This window comes from Pelophylax lessonae (assembly GCF_965119305.1).
Source record: "Pelophylax lessonae genome assembly, chromosome: 1".
In the NCBI taxonomy this organism is placed as follows: Eukaryota; Metazoa; Chordata; class Amphibia; order Anura; family Ranidae; genus Pelophylax; species Pelophylax lessonae.
The window spans coordinates 174,062,879-174,080,424 of NC_138768.1; the positions used below are offsets into that span (position 1 = coordinate 174,062,879).

The 17,546-nt window shown below is 38.4% G+C and overlaps 1 protein-coding gene across 1 annotated transcript in view; it reads right to left on the reverse strand.

The window, feature by feature from the left end:
* FBXL17 (F-box and leucine rich repeat protein 17) overlaps nt 1–17,546 on the reverse strand; it is a 1,141,969-nt gene that overhangs the window by 386,353 nt on the left and 738,070 nt on the right. The gene's annotated exons all lie outside the window — the stretch shown is intronic.

The window sequence follows — 17,546 nt, forward strand, 5'->3', positions numbered from 1 at the left end:
GCCCCGTCCCCTCTCTCTCCAGACTGGCTAACTATTTTTGACTGACAGCTGCGGGGGCTTACTGTGTCTCAGCCAATTAGGAGAAAGAATCCTGGACGGCTGAGGGATTTGTGGACATCGCTGGATAGAGATAGGGCTCAGGTAAGTATTGGGGGGTGCTGGGATGGCTGCTGCACACAGAAGGCATTAAGATAAAAAAAAAAAACCTTCTGCCTTTACAACTCCTTTAAGTTACCATGCAGACATGACCCGCACGCTGTGTCCCTGTAGAAGCCCTTCAATCACAATCGAAGGCCTGTCTACACGTGCCATGAACACTCGCAATCACTGCGCACGCATACTGAAATTTCATATACTTTCTGCTGGTATCCTCCTCTTCTTATTCCTGCAGTGGGGGACATATTACAGAAATCTTTTTTTTTTTGATAAACTTTATTGATATGTAGGAGCAGATGCACTTCTCTGTTAAATGAGTTGATGTACTAAAACTTCTAACTTCAGCTTGTTCAATTAAGCTTTGCCAAAGAAAAAAAAAAAACTGGAAGCCGAATAGTTTTTATGCAGAGCTGCACTAGATTTTGCACTCTACAGGTTTTTATAAATCAACCCCAGAATGACAAGGTCAGCCTTCTAACAAAATCTGGCAGGTGGGGGAGGGTTTTTATTTTTTTTTTAAATAAACTTTTTTGCTTTGTAGGGGGCAGATGCACTTTTCGGCTGAAACATAATAGAGAGGTAGAGGTCAGCTGTTCATTGAAATCAGATGGGCAGAGGAACGGGCGAAGTAGAAGTCCTGTTTCACAGAAGCCGCCTCCCTGTTCGTGTGTGGGCATAGAGACACTTTGGGGTTCATTTACTAAAACTGGAGGGTGCAAAATCTGGTACAGCTCTGAATAGAAATCAATCAGTTTCTAACTTCAGCTTGTTCAATTAACCTCTTTTGGACCGCCTGCCGCCTTTTTACTGCAGCAGTGCGATCCTCCTGCGCAAACCGACATAGACCTACGTAGATCGCACATCTGCAGCTAGGGGGCGCGCTCCTGCCCCCACTCGGCAGCGGGGAAGCCGATGCATGGGGCAGGCGGCTCCAATTACCACCTGACACCCGCCATCGCTGCCTGCTGAGAGATAAGAACGGTCAGCTGTTGTAAACACAGCTGACCATTCTTCTCCCTGGAATGATCATAGAGCCCCTGTGATCGTTCTATATAGGATCACACTTCTCTATGATCATTTCACAAGCCTCGCCCCCCCCCCCCCCCCCACAGTTAGAATTACTCCCCTAGGCCCACATTTAACCCCTTGATCACCCACAATGTTAACCCCTTCCCTGCCAGTGTCATTATTACAGTAACAGTGCATATTTTTAGCACTGATTACTGTAGTAATGTCACGGGTCCCCCCCAAAAGGGTCAAAAATTTCAGTTAGGGGTCCAATCTGTCCCCCACAATGTCGCAGTCCCGCTAAAAATCGCAGATCGCTGCCATTACTAGTAAACATAAATAAATAAATAAATAAATAAAAATGACATAAATCTTTCCCGTAGTACCAAAAATATGTAGCAGAAAAAAAGTTGGCCTAAACTGTTAAAAGATTTTGATTTAATTTTTTTTTTTGGAGAATGTTATATAGCAGAAAGTGAAAAATATTTATTATTTTTTTTTTCAGAATGGTCGCTCTTTTTTTGTTTAAAGCGCAAAAAATAAAAATCGCACAGGTGATCAAATACCACCAAAAGCTCTATTTGTGGGAAAAAAAGGACATCAATTTTTTTTGGGTACAGTGTCGCACGACCGCGCAATTGTCCGTTAAACGCAGTGCCTTATCGCAAAATATGGCCTGGTCATTTTAGGGGGGAAAATCTTCCGTTCCAGAAGTGGTTAAGCTTTGACAAAAAAAACTGGAAGCTAATTCTAAGCAGAGCTGCACCAGATTTTGAAAAAAAAAAAATCACCCCCTTTTTGTCCAGCTGTAGTCTTTTGGGGAATCCTGCACATTGCAGTGAAAACCAGAAGTATACTGGAGTATACTTTCATGGGAATCTTTTGCTCTGCAAATGTACATTTAAATTAACAGAAACATAAAAATATCAAAGCATGGCTTAAAGATTATCCCTGAAATGAATAAAGACTGGCACAGACAGATTTTGCAAAAGTGTCTCTCATGAGTTCTAAAAGTGGTGCAGAATGAACCTAATTTACGTACCTGTCTAGAACTTGTACTTTTTATTGGTGCATTCTGCGACACAAAGTAAATGCGAAACACTTTCGCAAAATGTCTGCACCAGTTTCTCTCTCTGTGCAACAAGAGCGAATTGGCCTTAATTAGCTCCACTTTCCTAAAATACGTGTCAGTGTTTTATTTTGAATTTAGTGCATTCATTGCGACACAATGTAAAAGTGTCACATTTTAAAATTACCTGAATTTGGTATATGAATCTCTGTCAGAACCAGAAGTGTTGCAGATGCTTCATGAATTTGGCACAATACATTAACAAGGGTGAATAACACCAGCAAAGTGGTGCAGCAGCTGTACTGAATTCCCTCCTATATGTTTTCCTATCTGGGTTTAGTAACACTTTATTATGCTTTCGTTTGTTACCACTTACTATACAATCTATGAATAAAATACATAGTTTTGCACTTTTAATAATATGCAGCAGAAAACTATACTTGCTAGTTTTAAGTTTGTATACATTTTAGGAATATCACCATTTGACACTGAACTTAATGTCTGACCATGGCCACTGCTTTTCCTCACTGCTAAGTGTAAACCAAATTTAAGAAAAGCTTAGTTCCCTTGGTACAATGGAAGTTTTTTTTTTTTTTTAATTCTGCTGCAAGCATAACAATGTAGTGGCATAATAACTAAGAGGTATATTTTGGCACACACTGGGCAACATACTGTATTTGACATACTCATAACCAGGAGTATTAACTATGAAGTGGATCAATGCTTAAGTTATACTGATTTTTCCCAGCTTGCCATTTTAAAACATCCTGCTTTCCGATTAGGTTAATGTCCCTGCTTAAAGTCTATACATGGTCAAACTTGAAAATCATATATTTATTTCCACATTGTGTTTCAATGATTTTTAGCCTATTATGATAAATGTGAATGATCTTGAAGTTTGTATACTTACCGCATATACTCGAGTATAGCCGAGGCACCACATTACCACAACAAACTGGAAAAACTTATTGACTCGAGTATAAGTCTAGGGTGGAAAATGTAATAGCTACTGGACCACCACGAGACCCATTTTGGATAGAGTAAGCGAGGGTTATAACCCCTGTCAGATTTGTTTTCATCATCTGTGTCTCATTACGGAGATTTCCCGTCACTTCCTGTAGCACAGCCAGACAGCAAGTGAGAGGAAATCCCTGCAAATTAAGGGGATTTATTAGGGACCCCAGGTCCCTAGAACTAGTGTCCTCATTGGAAGATTTCCCCTCCATTACTTTTTTGGGGACAATCCGAAAATTTGGGATTTTATTTAATTTTCACTGATTCAATTATAATAGTATTATATATGACAGTGATGGTGAACCTTGGCACCCCAGATGTTTTGGAACTACATTTCCCATGATGCTCAACTACACTGCAGAGTGCATGAACATAATGGGAAATGTAGTTCCAAAACATCTGGGGTGCAAAGGTTCGCCATCACTGATATATGATAATGGTATTTCAATTCAATTAAAATGGTAAACAGAACAAATAGAGAGAGCGAATCTCCCTATCGAGGGCACAGGCAGTAATAAAAATGAACAAGGGTTCTAATTTCTCTCCACTCCATCCAAAACCAAAACAAAAAAAGTTTTGCCTTTAGTTATATTTTAAAACTTTGCAGAGCTCTAAAAGGTGCTATTAAAAGACCATCCAGTTTCGTCAGATAGTGCATCCCCTGTTGGCAGCAGTGGTACGCTGCCAAATTTGTGCATCACTACAGGGTACAGTAGTCATATAAAGATCAGGGAGAGAAACAAAGTATTAACATGGCGCCCCCAGAAAGCTGGACATTTGTCTTCTTTTATTGCAGGGTATTTCTAGTTTTAGTCAGGAAAAGGACAGGGTCACTGTAAGTGGTGATAGTCTTTTAGAGAGAACACAGTATATTCCTCTACAGTCTATTAGGATATATTACAATAGACAAAAATAAAAAGAAAACCGCTTTACCTTTGTCAGCTGCCTAATGATATTGGAAGGAAATCAGATATGCAGAAATAATCTTACTACTGAAATGTATATAATTATTCCGCGACAAATTGTATACATGTCAATAAAAGTACATATAGTGTTATTGGCATTACTGGTGCTTATTGTTGCCAGGAAAATGCTAAACAACAGGTTTTCAGAAGAAAGTGTTGCATGGTTTGAATATTTGTGATTTAACAGGAGAGCTAAAGGCTCTGACCCACAGTTAGGGTCTCCTGCCTTGCTAATCTGAAAGCAGGAATATATATAAAATGATGAAGAAAACCAAAAATATAATTTATTATATGCATGCCCTAAAACACAAATAGTAGGAAATACAGTACTTAAATGAATATACATTTTTTTTTTTTCTTAGTGCTTGATAGTGTGGGAAAGGGAAAGAACACCTATCAGGTCCTTACTGCTACCCATGGTACCGTCAGATAGATTCCCTCTCACTTCCTGTACTGTTGGCATTGTTTTACCAGACAGGAAGTGAAGGGAAACGCTCCAACAGCAGGATACAGAATGATTAGATAAAGACTAGAACCCCTATTGGATTTTTTTTTTTTTTTCATAAACGTTTTTATTGAATATAAAAATAAAAGAACCAGTGCATTTTACAGAGATGAATAGCACAAACAAGAAAGAGATGTACAATTAATAATCTTTAAGAATGCAGCAGTAAAATAACATAGGATTGATCTTCAGATGTAAGAATAACTCTCATCATCTATGCAAGTTATTAACAAAGATCCTAGTGTATCGGATGAGGGAGGTGATTAGGAAGAAAGACGTAGGTAAAGGGATGGTCTGTAACTCTCTAATTCTTATGGTATAAAAAATGGAAGTACCAATATACATCAAATCGGCATATTTGCATATTTGAATCAATGCATAAAAGAAAGGCAGAGATTGTGTGAACCATGTTGAGGGAATCTCCTCACAACCCTTGTTTAGGGGGGAGAAATCCTCCGTATATTCCTTTGGGGTCAAAAAAAGAAAAAAACCCTCTGTTTACCTATTTATTGGAGTGTTTGGTCATCATTATTATTCATAAAGGCCTGGTACTGGGGCGTCGTCTTGTAGTGGAACCAGCATGCCCAGGTTTTGGAGAATTTTTTTGGTGTATCTTTTGCTATGTGAGAAAAGGGGTAAAAAAAACTGCGCAAATGGTGTGAAAAAATTAATTAATATAAATAAATTTATATATAAATTTGAATATAAAGTGATAAAGTGGGATTTCTCCCACGCTGTCAGCTGCTACACAAACGTGGAATCGTGATAAATAGTGAACAAATGGGGATGTAGCGCTCGATAGAAATATATAAAATACAAACATGTGAACCATATAAACCATATAGGATGATTCGAGCAAAAAAGTCTCTGGTGTCCAAAGCAATTAGATAATTGACAGCCAATATGGAAAACATATGATGATGATCAGCCTTGAGTGACGAAACGTCGGGAACGTGAGACCATACACATCCGGGTCTGAGGTCTGAGGAGCGCAGCGTGGAGCGGTGTCTCCCATCCCCAGCAAACGATTTTATTGAAGGCTTTTATCTTCTTTTTGTCTAGTAAGTGCAATTTGTCTTAAATAAATGCTTGATTGATAAGAGATACTGCACCATGAGACTACTTTTTCATCCCTGCATATGGCTTGGCTTTCTGATTATGGCACTGACTCTGGCTGTGATGACCTCTACTTATGGGAGCAAGATGCATTAGAGTTCCTTACTGGAGTACACAGCGCATTTGACCCCCTATAATCAAGGGGTACATTAAATCTGGTAAGCGGCTCATATAGTTATTCCACTGGGTGATCGTGTGAAGGTGAAGGCTTTGCTAAGGAAACCACCCTATCAAGTCTGTGTCTTCCATATTGGCTGTCAATTATCTAATTGCTTTGGACACCAGAGACTTTATTGCACAAATCATCCTATATGGTTTATATGGTTCACATGTTTGTATTTATTTTATATATTTCTGTCGAGCGCTACATCCCCATTTGTTCACTATCTTTTGCTATGTTTATAAGCTCCTCCATTTCTGCGATTTTGTTTATCCTAGTGAACCATTCCATTACTGAGGGAGCTTGTGCAGATCCCCCTATTGGATGTCTATTTGGTCTTTATCCCTGTTTGGTGAATGGAAATGAGGGGAAAATGTATCCAACAGAGAACAGGATAGCAGGAAAAAACCAGACTGGGGGTTTAACTTTTTCCTACCGTATCTAACTGAAAAAAAAAAATGGCTTAACTTACAATTTAAATACAATCATCATGGCCATAAATAGTGCTTTCAGAAGTAGTCAGTGATTAATTCATGCTAAATTGCTAGAAGCTCATTAACATAAATGTAATTATTATTGGGATGCTATACATTACAGCCAACATTTCTGCTTAATGCTATATAAGGGTCTGTGAGAAGTTTTTTTTATACCTCACAAGCAATGAACAACATCCCTATAACCACAGCTGTAATGTTCCATCTTGTTCAAACAACTTCTTAGGCATCTGTTTTTTTTGCTACAAAAGGCTTTTGATAAATTAATTTTTTAACCTAATTTAACTGAAACCTGTATTCTGCTGCTGTCAAATTACCAAAACCTTTGCATAAAATTTTGTAAAAAATCTTGATTGATTGATACATATTCCATCCTGTGTCAGTTCTACCTCCCATCAGAATAAAATGTTTCAGACGTCAAAAGGAAGTCTAGGAAAGTAGAGGCTTTTGAAGGACAAAACCTTAGGTCTTGGTTTTGCTACTTTTTTATTTTACTCACTACTAGGCATCGCATTAACATACTTTTATGTGCCTCCTGCTCATAGCAAAGTTCATGAATAGCATGAATTTAGAATGTGTGTGTGTTGTCATTGAGGAACATCAATGTGCCAAGGCTGTGATTAACACCGAAGGTGCAGCTTCAAAGTCTATTCCACAGCTTTGAGGAATGGCAAGTAGAATGCTATCCAGGGCAACTTTTTATACATATTAGCCAAATTGAAGACGTAAAAGCGAGGAACGGAAGAGTGACATCTTGACTTCACTATATTTAAGGTGAGAAAAAAAAATAGGATTTACAACTTTGTGGAATAGTCCAAGGGACTGTCACCTCTAAATGTCTTTGCTCGTCTAACACAAGTGAATCCACAGAAAGACATTTTAAGAAATTTTAGAAGTTGAGTCTGCAACCTCGCATATTGCTTTCTTACTTTAAGACTTTGTAAAATGTCAGCCTCACTCTGGACAAGGAAAGCCAGATTACACATTAGTAGCAATGAATGGTGTCACAGGCACAGACAAATACATATCTGTAGTCCAATAACTACAGCATGTGCTTTTACCTATAACCACTTTTTTCTCTCTTCCGAATAGCCATCAATTACACAAGTGTACACCAAACCTGTCTGGTAAGTTTAAGACAAGGCAGGGGAATAAGGATGACAGAGAGTGATACACTGCCTTGCAAAAGTATTCGGCCCCCTTGAACTTTTTGACCTTTTGCCACATTTCAGGCTTCAAACATAAAGATATAAAACTGTAATTTTTTGTATAGAATCAACAACAAGTGGCACACAATCATGAAGTGGAACACAATTTATTGGATATTTCAAACTTTTTTAACAAATAAAAAACTGAAAAATTGGACGTGCAAAATTATTCAGCCCCCTTAAGTTAATACTTTGTAGCGCCACCTTTTGCTGCGATTACAGCTGTCGCTTGGGGTATGTCTCTATCAGTTTTGCACATCGAGAGACTGACATTTTTGCCCATTCCTCCTTGCAAAACAGCTCAAGCTCAGTGAGGTTAGATGGAGAGCGTTTGTGAACAGCAGTTTTCAGTTCTTTCCACAGGTCTGGACTTTGACTTGGCCATTCTAACACCTGGATATGTTTATTTGTGAACCATTCCATTGTAGATTTTGCTTTAGGTTTTGGATCATTGTCTTGTTGGAAGACAAATCTCCATCCCAGTTTCAGGTCTTTTGCAGACTCCATCAGGTTTTCTTCCAGAATGGTCCTGTATTTGGCTCCATCCATCTTCCCATCAATTTTAACCATCTTCCCTGTCCCTGCTGAAGAAAAGCAGGCCCAAACCATGATGCTGCCACCACCATGTTTGACAGTGGGGAGGGTGTGTTCAGGGTGATGAGCTGTGTTGCTTTTACGTCAAACATAACGTTTTGCATTGTTGCCAATAAAGTTCGATTTTGGTTTCATCTGACCAGAGCACCTTCTTCCACATGTTTGGTATGTCTCCCAGGTGGCTTGTGGCAAACTTTAAACGACACTTTTTATGGATATCTTTAAGAAATGGCTTTCTTCTTGCCACTCTTCCATAAAGGCCAGATTTGTGCAGTATACGACTGATTGTTGTCCTATGGACAGAGTCTCCCACCTCAGCTGTAGATCTCTGCAGTTCATCCAGAGTGATCATGGGCCTCTTGGCTGCATCCCTGATCAGTCTTCTCCTTGTATGAGCTGAAAGTTTAGAGGGACGGCCAGGTCTTCGTAGATTTGCAGTGGTCTGATACTCCTTCCATTTCAATATTATTGCTTGCACAGTGCTCCTTGGGATGTTTAAAGCTTGGGAAATCTTTTTGTATCCAAATCCGGCTTTAAACTTCTCCACAACAGTATCTCGGACCTGCCTGGTGTGTTCCTTGTTCTTCATGATGCTCTCTGCGCTGTAAACGGACCTCTGAGACTATTACAGTGCAGGTGCATTTATACGGAGACTAGATTACACACAGGTGGATTCTATTTATCATCATTATTCATTTAGGTCAACATTGGATCATTCAGAGATCCTCACTGAACTTCTGGAGAGAGTTTGCTGCACTGAAAGTAAAGGGGCTGAATAATTTTGTATCACTCAAAATATTTGTTTGTCCTCTTAACCTGCAATTTATCTACGTCCTACATAACCATGTCTTTAAATGTTGCTACATGGGGGCCAGCTCCCCCTGGAGGATTAGGGATTCTTTCCCTAAAAAATGATGTCTATAGTACCGGTGAGCCGGATAGGACACCAAAGTGTATTCTTCATTATAGGGCTCTAATTGTGTGCTATTGCTTGCACATGGAATATATAACTCATGCATCTCAAATTTCTAGGGGATTTCTTGCAGGTAAGTTTAGTGACTATTATGATTCCGAGTCCATCCTGACCTATAATTAACCTGTCTGTTATAATTTCTGCTATTGTGTTAATGATAACTTTTGGGGTGTTGTTCAATATATCTTCCCCCTATTTGATCCTCCCTCAGGGCATCAGATCTATTGGATGTAGGGGTCTCGTAGGAGCTCCCTCCCTTCTCGGAGCAAAACAAATATCCACCATAATGGTTATATAAATTATATATGTATTTGATCCCCTGCTAATTTTGTATGTTTTCCCACTGACAAAGAAATTCTATAATTTTAATGATAGGTTTATTTTAACAGTGAGGGACAGAATACTAACAAAATATCCAGAAAAACCTATTTCAAAAAAGTTATAAATTGATTTGCATTTTAATGAGTGAAAAAATATTTGATCTCTTTGAATCAGCAAGCTTTCTGGCTTCCAGGTGTCTTCTTTACAGGTAACAATCTGAGATTAGGAACAGTCTCTTAAAGGGAGGGCTCCTAATCTCAGCTTTTTACCTGTATAAAAGACACCTGTCCACAGAAGCAATAAATAAATCAATCAGATTTCAATCTCTCCACCATGGGCAAGACCAAATAGCTGTCCAAGGATGTTAGGGACAAGATTGTAGACCTGCACCAGGCTGGAATGGGCTACAAGACAATCACCAAGCTGCTTGGTGAGAGGGTGACAATAGCTGGTGCGATTATTCGCAAATGGAAGAAACACAAAATACCTGTCAATCTCCCTCGCAGAGTTTTAATGATCATGAGTATGGTGAAGAATCAGCCCAGAACTACACGGGAGAATCTTGTTAATGATCTCAAGGCAGCTGGCACCACAGTCACCAAGAAAACGGTTAGTAACACACTACGAAGGATTAAAATGCAGCAGCGCCCACAAGGTCTCCCTGCTGATGATTCAGAGGAGAACTGTGTGAAAGTGTTGTGGTCAGATGAGACAAAAATCCAGCTCTTTGGCATTAGCTTAACTGTGTTTGGAGGAGGAGGAGGAATGCAGCCGATGACCCCAACAACATCGTCTCCACTGTCAAACATGAAAGTAGAAACATTATGCTTTCGGTGTGTTCTTCTGCTAAGGGCAATTTCACTGCATCAAAGGGACGATAGACGGGTCATGTACCATCAAATCTTGTGAGGGAGAACCTCCTTCCCTTAGCCTGGGCATCGAAAATGGGTCGTGGATGGGTATTCCGGCATGACAATTACCCAAAACACATGGCCAAGGCAACAAAGGAGTGGTTTAATAAGAAGCACAATAAGGTCCTGGAGTAGCCTAGCCAGTCTTCAGACCTTAATCCCAAAGAAAATATGTGGATGGAGCTAAGGGTTCGAGTTACCAAATGTCAGCCTTGAAACCTTAATGACTTGGAGATGAATTGCAAAGAGGAGTGGGACAAAATCCCTCCTGAGATGTGTGAAAACCTGGTGGCCAACTACAAGAAACATCTGACCTTTGTGATTGCCAACAAGGGTTTTGCCACCTAGTACTAAGTCCTGTTTTGTGAAGGGGTCAAATACTTTTTTCACTCATTACAAATCAACCTATAACTTTTTTTAAATGTGGTTTTCTGAATATTTTTGTTGTTATTCTGTCTCTTACTGTTAAAATAAACCTTCTATTAAAATTATAGACTGATCATTTCTTAGTCAGTGGGCAAATGTATAAAATCAGCAGGGGATCAAATACTTTTTTCCCCTCACTGTATATTGTTAGCACTTGTGTAAAAAACTTTTTTGGATTATTTTGTGGGTATCATTATTGCACTATTATATGTATGCAATTTAAGGACTGTGAACACTTTATATAAAACCTTGACTGTAAGCAAACGCATCACAATTTTTTAAGGCTCATTTAAGAGGAAGAATGTCATCATACTTTGTATTATTTTGGACAATCTTCTTATCCTTTGATTTTCACTTTTTCTTTTTATTATTCCTGGGAGTGTTACATGGACACTAATATATATATATATATATATATATATATATATATATATATATATATATATATATTTGGTTTGTGTGTACTGGAGTTTATCATGATTCATGTTTTCTTTATCTTATATAGATATTTTTTGGTTCACAAACATATTCACATTGTATACATTAGCAAGGAGGAGTTGACTCGTCATTATTGTATTGTATAAAAAAGAAAACACACTAAAGAATCACACTAAAAGTTCTACATCTTCCACAAGGTGGAAAGGTTAATAGAATAAAGAAATGCCAGCTTCTAACTATCAAACAAATTTAAGAGAGACTTGAATTATGGAAAATAATTGTATGTAGAACAGGCAACGCTCTTTTTTTCCTCTCTCTCTTCTTCATGTTTTTTTGTTGTCTATCACTCAGATGTTTGGTACACGGCATTAGTGGCAATTGAAAGGAACTAATGAGGAAAAATGACTATGGAGCTAGCAAAAGTAGTGGTCCTTGGAGACCTTGTTACTGTTTGTGATGCACTTCAGGGCAAAGTGAAGCTAATTGGAGTTGCCATACGCTGGTTATCAGACTTCACTTTAAAGGCCTGCATTTCAATCACCTCCAGAGGTGTGAAAGGGAACAGCACCATCAGAGACATTAATGTAGTGCTTGATGAAATTCTAAATTAACATTTGAATGTGTTCTCCAAGTCTCGATTATTTTGCACTCTATCAATTCGAAGTATGCTTGAAGAGAAAAAATGGTCAAGTCATGTAATTGACAGACTGGTCATGCAAAACAATTGTATGGCTGGACAAAAGAAACAGTATACAGGTGGATATTAAAATAATTTTCCTTTGCAACAATAGTAAGAAAAAAAAAAAAAATCAATCAAACACTCGTTCTGCTGTATATATTTGTGGAATTTTGTATTGTGTGTAATTCTTCACTAAGCTTTTCTGGATCATAGTTGGGGACAAAGAAACTGAAATACAAGCCTGAGAAGGTTCACATCTCTTAACATATGCAGTTTACTGATCCAGTGCTAGCACAAGGAGAGCACTGTGCATTTTAGTGGACGTGCCTGCTCCCCATGTAACAACAGGATCTAAAAGGTGAAATTATTTAATGGTGCAACTGCTACTGTCTGTATGGGTGAGGTCAATAAACCTTCAAATATCATTACTATATCATACTGTAACTGTACAGGTGACTCCTACCAATATCAATTAACAGTATACAGTAAAGATGACATTGCAATACCAGAAATTAGGATGTCTTTGACTTTATTCACATAGGAGCAAAAAAGTATTGCTTGGCACCCATTTTCAACATTTGCCAAGTGGCCCTCTGATTATGAAAAGGTCTTATTCAACAGGCATTAATTCACACCAATCTGCCCCAAACTTTGTGTTAAACATTTCAGCTGTGAAATCCTATTTTCTTCAGTGGCTACCACAGAGCCCCACTGACCACTCAGAGGAAAAGTATTGGTAGTGAAAAGCTTTCAGAAGTGCTGGATGTTCTTTTTTTCAAGAACTTAGTCCTTACGGTAATAAATGATGTAGCAAAACATCCTTCAACAGTGCTATGCTGAAAGTATAAGGCAGCCATGGCCTTTAAAAAACACAAGTCTACAACAAATTTCAAAGCTTTAAGTGATTGTGAAGTCTCTTTTTTTTATATTCAATACAAATACAAATACAGTAAAACCTTGGTTTGAGAGTAACTTGGTTTAAGAGCGCTTTGCAAGACAAGCAAAATTTTCAAATAAATTTTGACTTGATATACAAGCGATGTCTTGATATACAAGCAGCCTCAAGTCACAGCTAAGTATAAAAGAGAAGCGAGGCGCCTCTAAGTGTAGCAATATGGTTAAATTTAATGAAGCTACCATTTTTATCAACTCACATGGTTGATGATTGGAACAGGCACATCTAAGGATGCAGGCATCCAGGGTAAAGCTGTCCACATAGACCATCCTCCGCACCGACATCTACGTCATCCCTTCCATGCTGCCCCTCGATTTCAGATCGCTTTACTGCAGGGTGGTCTTCCTGGTCAGGATTACAGACTGGCAGCTGGCGGTGCAGAAGATAGTCTATGTGGACAGCTTTACCCCGGATGCCTGCATACTTAGACGTGCCTGTTTTATTCATCAACCATGTGAGTTGCTAAATGCTGTACCTTCATTAAATGGAACCATATTGCTACACTTAGAGGCGCCTCTCTTCTCTTTGATACTCTGTAGCTCCTGCTGGATTTTGCTTCTAATCCCCTTATGGAAGCAGTTATTTGTGGATGGATATTTTATGCAACCTATCACAATGCTATAATCTTTTTATATGGACTATAAACTGAAGGACTTATGAATAAATGGTTGTGGAACGAATCATCTGAGTTTCCATTATTTCTTATGGGGAAATTCGCTTTGATATAAGAGTGCTTTGGATTACAAGCATGGTTCCGGAACGAATTATGCTCGCAATCCAAGGTTTTACTGTATGTTATACTTACTACCTCCTCTGTGCAGTTGGTTTTGCACAGAGCAGCCTATATTCTCCTCTTCTCAGGTCCATCTTCAGCTCTCCTGGCCCCTCCCTCCCTTTGAGTGTCCCCACAACAAGCAGCTTGCTATGGGGCAACCGAGCCGAGTCACAGCTCCCTGTATTCATTCAGACATGGAGCTGCGGTTCAAGCCCGTCCCCTCTCTCTCCTCATTGGCTGACTTTGATTGACAAGCAGTAGGAGCCAATGGCACTGATGCTGTGTCTTAGCCAATGAGGAGGGGAGTCCTGGATGGAGACAGTAGAGCACATCGCTGTATCAAGAGGGGGCTCAAATAAGGATTAGGGGGGCTAAGGGGGGCTGCTGCACACAGAAGGTTTTTTTATCTTAATGCATAGAATGCATTAGGATAAAAAACCTTCTGATTTTACAACCCCTTTAATGCCACAATAATGATTCCAAATAGGCACATAAACTTAACACTGTAATAAAAGGATGCACAATACAGATACACTGTAATATGTATACTCTTTACACTAATAAATAGTTTCACCCCACAGGAAAGACCAATGGCTTACAATTACTCTTAAACTCTCTAGCCTGACCAAAGCTGTGGAACTACCATTACATCCTGCTCAAGGTAAAATGTGCAATATTACATTTAATTAAGACTAATTTAAAAACGTTACCTCAGCAAATTAAATATGGTGCAGTCAGATAGCAATGGCAAACAATGGAAACATGATTGTTGGCAGAAGACATCTCAACTTCCAAACTAGACCTTAAAGGGGGGCTAATCACTTTAAAGCATTACTAAACCCAGGACCCTGCATTCACTATAACTGGTCTCCCACAGTACATAGAACATGGAAATGCAATTCTTATAAATATCTATTAATAGCTAAATACCTTTTCTTAACAGCAGTATACGCAGTCTTGTGACTTCTATCCAGCTGGGCATTGATTAAAGCTTGTAGGATAAGTTTTCATTCTCCTCTGACTGTCCTATGAGGCTGCATGACCTCGGAGCCTCTGTCTGGACAGTGCTGCTGATTGGCCCTGTGCCAATCACATGCACCCTCCCAAAAACGGCATATACAGACTGAATTTACTGTTATGGGTGTAGTAACACTTTAAGTTGGGTCCAAAAAATGAAAAGGACTAGCCAGAATTATTGCATGTAGTTTTCTTTCAACTTATTTTTTTGTGACCTGCCATGCCTTGTTCTGCACATCGTCTCTGTGTGAGGGTGGTCACCTTTGTAGAGACAGGACTTTCCTTCCTTATGTCAGAGCCCCCAGCAGGAACAACAGTGAGCAGCATAGCAGTGATGTCACAAAATAGTTTCAGGAGAAATGAATGACACAGTTTAGGCACAATTACCATTTCTCTACAACTTAACAACATTTCACTTTTGAGTACAGGTCCACTTCAATTGCCTCAACTGTTCCATTTAAACATATCATACTTAGGTTCCCCTAAAGTTCTTCATCAGTGATGGGCGTGCATCTTTTTTTAACCAGGCTAACTATGTAAATATATAACAAATGTTATTTAAAGGTTAATATTGCAGCTAATGCCCAACTAACAATCTGTGGATGTTTACATAACCTGTAAAAAAATATATAACTTCTCTTTTTATAAGGCAGCCAATCAAATGCACTTGTATAAAATGTTTCTGTAGCTGTTCTTTTTTTCTTCTGCATGAAATAACCACAAGAGTTTATTTGGAAGAAATACTTGACATACATATAGGGGAAACTAGGGACAAGTTCCACTTATTAGCATCCAGAGGTTTAACACATATTTATAAAGGAAATGTTATTTCAGTGAAATTATAATCAATTCATCTATATCCATAACAAAGGAACAACATGAATACGGGCGGCTGAGAAGTATTCAACCCATCCACCACATGAATCACACCACAACTGGCATAATTCAACAGTAGTCATTCAAAGGCATGGATTGCTTTGTGTTCAAGACAATTTCACACAAACGTGACTATTTATGCAGGCAGCAGAAAATAATCGTCGCTACATGAAGTCCATCAAAGAGATTTTAGAGCAAATTCATACAGAAAATCATTTTTACTTTATACCTAGTGTCATCAAGGCCCCCATACTGTAAAATGACTTCATTTGTTGTACTTTTATTTTTGTGATTATATTTAAAACAGCAGGGATCTATCAACAAATAATTATTGCCTTTAATTGATATGCTCCTCCTGACTACCAATGGATTATTTCATACAGATTGGACATTCTTCTACAGTAGGAGGGGGTAAGTTATTGGAAAGTCCAACCCATCTCTAAATGGCACATACATGCAGAAAAAGAAATAACCTAACCTGATTCAACATGTTATGGATTTTAGATGGTATTTGCACTGTTGCTTCATGTGAAAACTAGTATAACAATTCACCTGGGCATTTTATGGGAATTCTAAACCTAACCTTTTTAGCAAAACCAATTCAAGAATTAACAAGTAAAGGTCAGACACCAAAAAGTATTATAAATAAAAGAACCATTGTAAGTGTTTTAAAGAGGAAGTACGTGTCGCCCCCGTCATACAGGTAAGCGGGCGGCACGGCGGGGGCTCGTTCTAAGGTAAATATTTCATAACGAGCTAGTATGCGATGCATACTAGCTCATTATGTGTTTCTCTTTCAGGTTGAAAAAAAAAAAAAAACTTTTAATGGGTTTACAACCTCTTTAAATAGGATGTCAAATATATATGTTTCATAGGAAAGCTTGCACATTGATGCAACACCTTATTATAGACTGGTATAGAGGACTAAAGAATTAGGATAACAAAAAAAAAAAATGTAAGACAAAGAGTAATTGATAACGGGAAATGTTAAAAATAGCAAAATTTAGAAATAGTGTACCACATGGATTGGTGCTGGGCCCTGCACATCTCAATAATAATGATTTGAGAGATTCCATTTTTTTTCTTAAATCACAAAATTGAGTAGAGCTAATACAACTTCAGAAAAACAGTGACAGATTAAGGATTTGAACAAAAACTCAAATTAAAGTGTTTTTTACCCCAACACTTCATATTCCCGATATGTGCCTGCTGTACCATGTACTTGTATGAGAAAGTTTCCTGTTCTTTTTGTATTGCTTCCTTCATGTGAAATCCCAGTCCCCTTGCTTTCCTATAAAAAAAAACTGACCACACTGAGCAGGAGAGTACACTGTGGTCAGTTCTCTAGCTATGCTGGGAACTCAACCTGCTCTCCTCCATTGATCAGACTTGTCCTGACATCCCTCACCCCCTGCACAGCCATTCATTGGGAAGCTCAGTGTGATACTGCTTCTCCTCTTCCCAGATCGTATGCAGCGGAGAACAGGGAATACGTAATCACTTCTAAAAAAAAGGGAGAAAAAAAGTATTTATGTTTTTTTTTTATATCTATACAAAAATGTTTTGCATTTAATTTCTATTTTAAATGGAATGGTCATTTACAATCACATTCAATTTCATGTTAAGCATATAGGACTAGATAATAGCATTATGTGCTGTACATGGTATGTTATTCAACAAAACAATGACTTAATAATATTAGTTAGCAGTAAGTGTAAAATTAATTTATTACTAAAATAAAGTAGAGGTAGTAGAGGAGCAAATAAAAAAAAAAAGAAGCTGCTCAAAGTAAAACATTGAGTAAAAAAATGTACGTAACTGCCTATATCACGTTGGCCAAAATGGCATTAGCTATCACTCCCCCCTCAAAATGAACGTATTCCCTG